This window comes from Acomys minous (assembly GCF_964271855.1).
Source record: "Acomys minous genome assembly, chromosome: 6".
Lineage (NCBI taxonomy): Eukaryota > Metazoa > Chordata > Mammalia > Rodentia > Muridae > Acomys > Acomys minous.
This window is the reverse complement of record NC_140487.1, coordinates 14,080,990-14,090,717: the sequence shown is the minus strand read 5'-3', so window position 1 is coordinate 14,090,717 and position 9,728 is coordinate 14,080,990.

Genomic DNA, 9,728 nt, shown 5'->3' with positions numbered 1-9,728 from the left:
AACAGGTTCTGAGTAAAGTCTGGCCAGGCAAAGGGCATAAAGACCCTTTCCTTCCAAAACTTTCTGCCTGGCTTCTGTTTCCATTTCCGGCTGCTTGCAGCTCTCACAGAGGTCAGACCACTTCTAAGCCCTAGTCTTCTCATATGTAAACAAATACCGATAACGCCTAGCCTACAAAGTTCATCTATGGATTTAGGGAGAATGTGTGTTTTTAAAATACCTTATAAACTGGGCGTGGTGGTGCATGCCTTTAATCCCAGCAGTTGGGAGGCGAAGGCAGGCGGATCACTGTGAGTTCAAGGCCAGCCTGGTCTACAAAGTGAGTCCAGGACAGCCAAGGCTACACAGAGAAACCCTGTCTCAAAAAACCAAAAATAAATAAGTAAATAAATAAATAAATTACCTTATAACCTTTAGATGGTTTATCCTTTCAGATAACGCTTAAAATCCTTAAATAAGGCACATGGGTGTTGTCTTGGTGATATAGTGCTTGGCTAGCTTGCCTGATGTTCTGGCTTGGAGCAAACACTGCCAGAAAAAAAGAAGGAGGAGAAGGAGAAGAAAAGAAGTAGTGGTGGATGAGGAGGAGGAGGAAGTACAGACAAATTATGTAGTTTTCTCCTTCATCTTAAACTTTCACACACTCCCCGAGTCTCCACTCCAGCCTGCTTTCATTTCCTCAAACAAGGGGCCACATCCTGTTCTGCTCAGTATTACATTAGCTTAGTTCCTGATACAGATCCTTTAAAACAAAAGGATCAAATATTACTGGCCCTTACTAGTTCTCACCATTTAATTTACATTAGTGTTATCTGTTATTGTTTCTTCTCCTCCTCCTCCTCCTCCTCCTCCTCCTCCTCCTTCTTCTTCTTCTTCCATGTCTCTTAATGTTACAGTTGCCTTGGAGACCATTGAGGACATCAAGGCTCTGTTGACATCCATTAAGAGAAAGCTATTTCCTCCTTGTCAAAAGTATGGTATTTACATCTGGCCCTGCTTGGAGACCTGGCATTCTGATCTGTTTCAAAGGTTGGAACATTCCATGCTATTGTCTCCTCCCTTGGGAGTCAGTGGAGTGAGGCTTGTCTGTTATCAGGCCAAAAGAGCATCCCTCAGGAGAGCTGCCATGCTCAGGAGATGGGAGGAATAATTACCCTTTTAGTGAGATACTGTGCTTTTCATTCCCAGAAATCTCAGCTGCTTGCAGAGCCTCTGCCATGCGGTTACCGGCTTTGCTGAGTCAGGAGTTCTTCTCTTTCTTCTTTTACTTTCAGATACTGGCAAAAGCCTAAGCATATTTTCTCTGACATTTGGAATTGTCCACTTCTCTGAAGCTGTCCTCCTTTTGCCGTGTACTGCCACGGGCTGCTTGCTGACCTCTATTCCTGAATATGTCCCCATAACATAAATGGCATGGCTTTGTCTCTTTGTCTTCTTCATAGCCTTCCTCCTAGTGGCTACACAGATTTACAGCCCACTTGCCCTGCTGTTTTTTCTCTCTTACTCTAATAAAAGTGTCCTTGAACTCCTGAATTCACTTTTAAATCATTTTATTGACAGGACTAAGAACCCAAAGGTGGAATTCCAGTTTCTCTGGTAACAAATGGTACTCCACATGGAGTTCTCCAAGTTTTCTGGTTACACTCCTAAAGTGTGACTTTCCTCATTTTCATTTAGTACATGCAGGTAGTTGCTACAACCACTGTTTCTATAGAGTTGAACCAATCTCCCGAATACGGGCTTCACATATGGAGATAAAAAGATTGGCTTAGATCCCCTGCAGACTCTAATTCTGCTCCTAACCAGACTACCAAATCTGTCATTTTTGGAACTCTTACCTCAAAGACACTGTATTCACTTCCAACTCAACATACCCTTTGTAGATATTTTCAATGTTTTTCATTCATTTGCTTCATGCCACCACATGAAAACACTTTGCAGCAACCCCTGCTGTAGGAGTCCAGTGGCTGGAGCTGAAACGACAGAAACCTGAGCTTCCGCCTGCATGTCCTTTAGACTTGACCTGATAGGGGCGATGAGGGAATGGAGAAAGGACAGACGCACAGACATACTTACAGAAAAGCTGGACTCAGGTGGGGCATACACTCTCCTTGAAACACACAGCATCCTGGAAAGTCGGGACATTTATTATATATCTCTGAACAAAGGGGATATACTTATTGTATACTTATTCTGTTCTGGAGGAGTGCAGTTAGTTAAGCTAGGTAGATGGTAGATGGGCTAAGGCCATAGTCATCCAACAGGGGGACACTGTGGTTGGTAATTTCTGTATAGGCTAGTTCTAGTTAAAGGTCAGTAGTTTTTAACCATCTGTACTTGAGCCTGAGCAAGGCTTTGCCATTCCTCTGAGCCTCACTTGCTGAAAGCCTAGCCATCCCATGGGTCTGAAGTACTGGGGGTCCTTGGCATGGTCATGCCCATTTTAACAGTGCACATTCACTCAGGGATTCACTTGCTCCCCACAGATTTGTTCTTCTAATCATCAATCAGTACCGCCAGAGAAAAGCTGATGGTTCAAAAAGCTTCAGATGCAGGAGCGGAGTTGCTGGAGCTAAAAATTCTTAGGCCAGTAGTGAGGGGCATGGGTGTGGTGTGGCATCCAGCGTCCATCATTACTTATGTTAAGTATGTGGATATGGTGGTACATGCCTGTGATCCCAGCATGTTGGGGATGCAGAGACAGGTGGATCTCTGTACAGGACAGCCAAGGCTACACAGAGAAACCCATTTCAAAAATAAATACATAAACAAACAAATAAACAAAGGTGTGAGAGGCCTGGGCTTGACAAGTATAACCCTGTTACTTTCTTTCAATCAGTTTATAGACTATTAAATAGTCTGTGAATAGCTTCATGGCCAGCTATAGGCCTCCTGTACTTTCTTTCCATGGATTTCTAGACTTAGATTCCCAGGAGTCCTTTGAGCTACCAAATGTCCTCTAGCAGATTTGTTTTCTATTTAACTCCACTGTTTCTGCTTAAATAACAATAGCCGTTTTGTGTTGCTCAGTACTGAGACTCTTAAAACAAACCTCCACCTCTTCCTCAAAAATGACCCTCTGCCGCATGGCCTTGAATCATTCTTTTTTGTTTGTTTGTTGTGTGGTGTTTTGGTTTTTGAGGGGGTTGTTTTTTGTTTGTTTGTTTGTTTTTCGAGACAGGGTTTCTCTGTGTAGCCCTGGCTGGCCTGGACTCACTTTGTAGACCACGCTGGCGTCGAACTCACAGTGATCCTCCTGCCTCTGCCTCCCAAGTGCTGGGATCAAAGGTGTGCGCCACCACGCCCAGCAATGAATCATTCTTAATGTTAATTATTTCCGTATACTTCAGGATGTTTTGTGTTTGAAGGTATTTATATCTTTATCTGTAGAACCAAGGGTGGTTAATTTGCATAGTTGAATGCACAAGTCCTCTTTCAATGTCACTAGGTAAACTCTGACTAGAGGTGTATTAATTGACAGGAAAAGTTAGAAGGGATTTTTCACTGTGGAAGTGGGAAGTGTTAGAGATACCTGCCTGGTGATAGCATCACACAGGTGATTCTTCCTTCCTCCAAATCAAGCCCCTCCCCTCAAGGCTTGGGAATCGATGGGGAAGAGGAGGTGGAAAGATTATAAGGCAGAAGTGATGAATGGCATCAAGGAAATGGTGTCCTCCAGACACAGCATTCCTGATGTACTGCTGATGAGCACCAAAGTTCCAAGGTCAGCCTCATGCCCAGGACAGGCCAAACTCAGTCCTCTTTCCTTTCCTTTTTTTTTTTTTTTTTTTGTCTTAGTTATCTTTTGCCTGTTTGCTTTGATTTTTTTTTTAGGGGTATCTTTTTGGGGGGTATTCTCAGGTTTTTGTTGTTGTTGTTGTTGTTGTTGTTGTTGTTGTTGTTCTTTTGTTGAGAAAGGAGAGAGATAGAGAACCAGCATGTGGTTGGGTAGGTAGGGGGAATCTAGGATGAGTTGAGGGAGAGGAGAAAAATGTGATCAAAATATATTGAGTAAAAAAGTTAACTTAAAAAAAACCTGAAAACATTTACATATATAGTGAGTTCATTTCTAAAAGCTTTAAAAAAAAATATGTTGGCAGTGTGACAACATTCCAAATGATTCCATGCCTCAAAGATAACTATCTTTTTGTATTCCACAATGTTCTGTTTGAGCTCTGTTTCATATCTCCTTGCTGATAAGAATTTGTGTAATAGCATTCTACCTGAGGCTTGCTTTCAGTATAGGGTCCCACATGATAGTGAGGGACGTGACAGTATCCATTAATATTTTTTATCTTTTTTTTAAGTCAGCATAAAAAGTATTAGATTTCATATGGCTTTCTCTGTACTTATTAATCCTCTCCCTAATCTCCTTTTGAAGATCACCTATATTAATCTTATTGAAAGTTTTCAGAGGTATCTAATAATCATGAAAGACTAAATGAAATTTATTAAAAAACAAACAAACAAAAAACAAAACAAAAAAGTCAGAAGGCAGTGAGGTCCTTCAGCCAGTAAAGGTGTCTGCCTCCAAGCCTGGTGGCCTGAGCTCCATCCCCCAAAACCCACATAATGGAAGGAGGGGACTGAATTTCCAAGTTGTCCTCTGACCTCAAAGCACATTCCAGTACCTAACCCCTGACCTCTGGCCCATCAACAGGCAAACACCTGGACATAAGACAGCCACCTGGGGACCATTTCACTGTCATGAGATTTCAGGGTATGGTTATTGATGACAGTATAATGATCCCAACAGCTGGAACAGATGTTTTCTGACACCTGCTTCTTTGCAGGCAAAATCTATGTGCTCCACGCCAAGAAATTCACCCGGAGCAGTTAGTTAATTCTGACAAGCAACACCTGTTAAAAACAGAGCCGTGCTAATAAAAAAGCAAAAAAAAAAAAAAAAAAAAGCAAAAAAAAAAAGGGGGGGCACAATGGGAACGGCAGCCCCCGTGTCACAGAAAGAATGGCTGTTCTCGTCATGTATTCAGTCCTGTATGGCAGGAAGTCAGCAATGAGTCCTAAATAATTTCTTCCCTACAGTCTCTGTTGTAGTCCTTCCTTTTAATTCTTCTGTCTGGACCTGAGGCTAAAGTCTGGGTTCCCAAGGGATGGTAGCAGTGTACCATTTTGTTTACAAAGTGCTTTCATCTATATTACATAACCTTTATAAAAATCCAGTGCTGTAAATAGCTTCACTGGTTTACAAATAAAGTCTCCAAGATACAGGGAAACTACGTGGCTTAAGATCCTTATAATTAAGCATCACAGAGCAGGGACTTAAACCTGTTTTATGGTTTCTGTTTTGGGTCCCCACTGGGAAGCAATCTTATCAATGGTGATCAAAGTAACCATAGCGCTACTTTTGAAAACAGCTTAGAACCGTTTGGAAGAGTCCAAGCTACATATTCACATCATCTCTGTAGTAAGTCTGAGATGTTCAGAAGTGATCCTAGTAAGCAAGTCTCAGAATCCAGATTTAAGGATTAAATTCAGATGTATATGGTTCATATCACTTGATATTTTTGACTTAAACTTTTGCTTTCTTTTTTTAAAAAAGATTTATTTATTATTATATATACAGCACTCTGCCTGCAGGTGCAGGCCAGAAGAGGGTGTCAGAATACATTATAGATGGCTATGAGCCACCATGTGGATGCTGGAAATTGAACTCAGGACCTCGGGAATAGCAGTCAGTGCTCTTAACCTCTGAGCCATCTCTCCAGCCCTAAACTTTTACTTTCATCTCATCGTTCATCATTTGCTAAAAGTTCATCTCCTAAGGCTTTACCTGCCTGTGAAATAAAAATACTAACAGTATTTACTCATGGGATTATGAGGGAAAAAAAATGAAGTAATAATGTATGTGAGGACTCTGAAAAGTGCCAACCCTCACTTTTCGTTGTGTGGCTAAATGAAGCAAAGCTGGGCTTTACTAAGCAAGGCATGGAGGTTTCTTAGCAAAAAGTTACTGCTACTTCCATTTAAATATGGCTATTAGACAGTGGGAGAGATAGGATGGAAGGGAGAAGAAGGACGGGTGTTTTGAGAAGGGCTGCTGTTGTAGTTGTTTTATTTTGTTTTGTTTTGGTCTTTTGAGACATTAAACTTCCTGTCCTACTGCCTCTGTCCTCCATGATAGGATTACAGGCAAGTGCCACTGCTCCTCTACAGGGCAGGAGAGTAAACCCAGGGCTTGAATGCGTGCTAGGCAAGCACTCCACCAATAGCTAACTCCTCAACCTCTCACTTTTGTTTTCTGTAGAGATGAGCTTACTTTACCTAACTTTAACTAGCTTTAACCAACTTTAACTAGCTTCAACTTCTGTCAGTTTGCCCTTCTCACACTTTGCAGATCAGGGAAGGAAGGGAAGGTGATTACAGATATTAACAATATCCTGGCTTGTGGGGTTTCTGCTGAGATATATTGATAGTTTAACAGAGATCCCCTAAATGTGTCTTACTACTTGCCTCCCCCAACCGCCCCCCACACTGATTATAATGCTCTTTCCTGGTCTCATGCAGTTGATGAGTTGACTGTAATATACTATGGTGAAGAACTTTTTTCCTGTCATAATGTTCATATCTGGCCACTGTGTGCAGTTGTGTATATCTTTCCAAGGACTGGGAAAGTTTTCTACTATTACTTTTATTGAATTGATTTTTTTTCACCCTTTTCTCTTCTTACCTTTGGGGAGTCTAAAGGCAGATGCCTACTCAGTGTGTCCCGAAGGTCTTGAATGCTCTCTGACTCTGTCTTTATATCCTCCCCCGCCACTCTGATTGATTCAACTATTTCAAAAGGAGTATTTCACCTATTTCAGATATACTTTATTTCTGTAGTATGTTGTTCCAGATCTTAACTATATTTTTATTTGGCTTGCTAAATTCTTCAGGTCTATGATTTTTATTGAGGTTTTTTTCCCCCTAAAACCTCACTCCGTTCACTCATATCCTGTATGAATTGTCTTCCTATCTTTTTCTAAATTTACTTAAGTGTATAGTGTTCTCTTGGGTACCACTTTAGTGCCTGGTGGGTGTGGGTTGGGGGAGGGTAGAAGATTTCTATGGATCTCATGAAACTGGAGTTCCAGACCACTGTGGTTCACTGAGAATTGAACCAGGGTCCTTTGCATGAGTAGACAGTTCTCTTAACCACTGAACCATCTCTTCAGCTTCATTTTTCTAGGTTTTTGTTTTGTTCTGTGTGTTCGTTTTGATAACTGCTTACTTGCATTCTTTTAGGTCTCATTGAAACCTCAGTTGGTTTCTTTATTTTATTTTATTTTATTCTTTATTGGTTTGTTGATTTATCTACTTATTGTGAGACTGCAGGTGTGTGGAGGTCGGAGGACAGCTAATGGAGTCAGTGTTCTCTTTCCATCATATGAGCTTCAGGGGTCATCAGGTTTGGTGGCCAGTCTCTTTACTCACTGAGACATCTCACCAAGCCCCAGTTTATTTACTTAAAAAAAGATCTTGCTTTGACACCAAGGGTGGCTTCAAACTTTCGATGTCTCACAGTCTGGCTTTGCATGCCTGCCTCTGCAGTCTGCTAGGATGACAGGTGTGCTCCACCATATCTGGTGGGTACATGTTTCACCAGTCCTTTCATCCACTTCGGTTTCTTTGTAATGTCTCTCTAGAGAGTTATATTATTTGGAAGACATCATTTTCAATGTTTTGCACATGGCATGCTGAGATTTGTGTAATACCTTACCACTTATGGTGTGGCCTTTATCTTGAAGCCATGTCTTGAGGTGTCAGTGTGTCATGTAATGTTGGTTTTAATTTGATCTGGACACTACAGTGTAGTCTCTTAATAATGTCTTTGGCTGTGATTAATGATCCTGGGCATGGCACTTACTGTGGCCGGATCAGAAAGATCTACTGACTTAGTGTCTTTAGCAGTTTCAGCAGATGTGATGTAGACGGCAATGAATCGGTTCATCTTCTGTGTAGCCCAATCCTAAAATAGGAGTGGTGGTCTAACAATTTACTCAAGTATTATTTTAAGCCATTTTATTTATATGTGATTATGTCTATGTATATATCTATGAAGGTATGTGTTAGTGTGAACCTGGAAACTAGAAGATGGCCTTGGATTCCTTGGAGATTGGTTGCTAGGGAACTATACTGGTCCTCTGCAAGGGCAACACATCAGCTTAGGCTGAATCATCTGTCCAGCCACTCCACAGGCATGCTTGATGCTCCCAGTAGGGTCTCTGGCACACACAGAATTGGTCATCTGAAAGGCTCCAAGAAGGAACGGCATTGGCCAATATGTATGGAAGGGGAAAGTGGCAGAAACATCAGGGTCCCTTCCGTGGTATCATACCCAGGCAGGACAGCCATGCATTGTCAGACAAGGTGAGAAAAGAGCAGGAGTGGGAACTACAGGTAGATAGCAGCAAGAGCTGTGGTTCTTTAAGGGAACACAATCAGTTCACAACTTTAAGTTAAAATTCAAAACTCACGGTTAGCATGGAAAAGTGGAGGGGCTTGTTGTTACCTGCAAATAGCAGAGCACAACTTCCAGAATTAGCGTGCTCTCCCCAACAACGAAAAGGTGGGGAGTTGATTAGGGATGCCTATACATATTCCTGCGGGGGGAGGCCCTTTGAGGATTGTACATTCTTTCTACATGCTCAATGTTAAGTGTGCATTCTGAGGGTCTTAATTCAAGAAGACAATATGGCAGTGTGTGGGGACACTTAATCAGCACCTGCCGGTCACCCCCAGCTCCTGCCATCAGCTATGGTGGACTACAATGGGCTGGGAGAAAGACAGCAAAATGTGAGCCAGCCAGACTTTTGGAAGTGAGAACACAGGCTCTGGTGGATTAACCCTTTCCCCCTCAGCTCTTCCCCTGCTTCGTCATGACCAAATGAAAGAGCACCCAGATCCTCCGTACTTTCATAGCTGGGAACAATTGTTGTTGCTGTCTTTCTCATCAGTACCTGCTCAGGAGCACGATGACTGCCGTGAAAGGGCCCTTCTCAACCTATCTAATGCCCAAAGGACCCTTTAACACCCATCCTTACATTGTGGTGACCCCAACCATAAAATTGTTTTCCTGCTACTTCATAACCATAATTTTGCTACTGTTATGAACCGTAATGTAAATGCCTGATTTGTTACCCCTGTGACAGGCTGAGAACCACCGCCTTAGGGGGTTTTCTTTGGCTATATACAGGAGAGTTGAACCAAAGACTGTAGCCTCCGAGTTGTCAAGTCCCACTTAGCAGGACAGCTGGCGTCATACACTCTTAGTCATTGGTGCAAGCATGCAGCACACTGAGAGGGGATGGCATCAACTCTATGGCATCCTTTATACTTGGCATTTGCTAGACTCCCCATGGAGCTGCCCACACCATTGGACTATGAAGGTGATCTCCCCGATGTCTTGGACCTTGAATGTGATACTGTTTATCTCCAGTTGCCATGCTTACCTGTTTTATTGCAGGGGACCTGTGGGACTTGAGTCATTGTCATTCATCTGTACCACTTTTAGCGGATAAGGTTGCTAACCTCTGGTCCAATGCAGTAAAAATAAGTGTGAATCCCAAAGATGAAAATACATGGCACTTTCTGACCCCAAGCACATTCTGACAGAGACAAGGTTTCTGGTTTACAGAATGGCTGCTGAGCTACGACACCTTGGCAGATCACTGAGAGATGATGTGGGATCCTTTTCCAAAGCAAGGCTCTTGTACACATTTTAA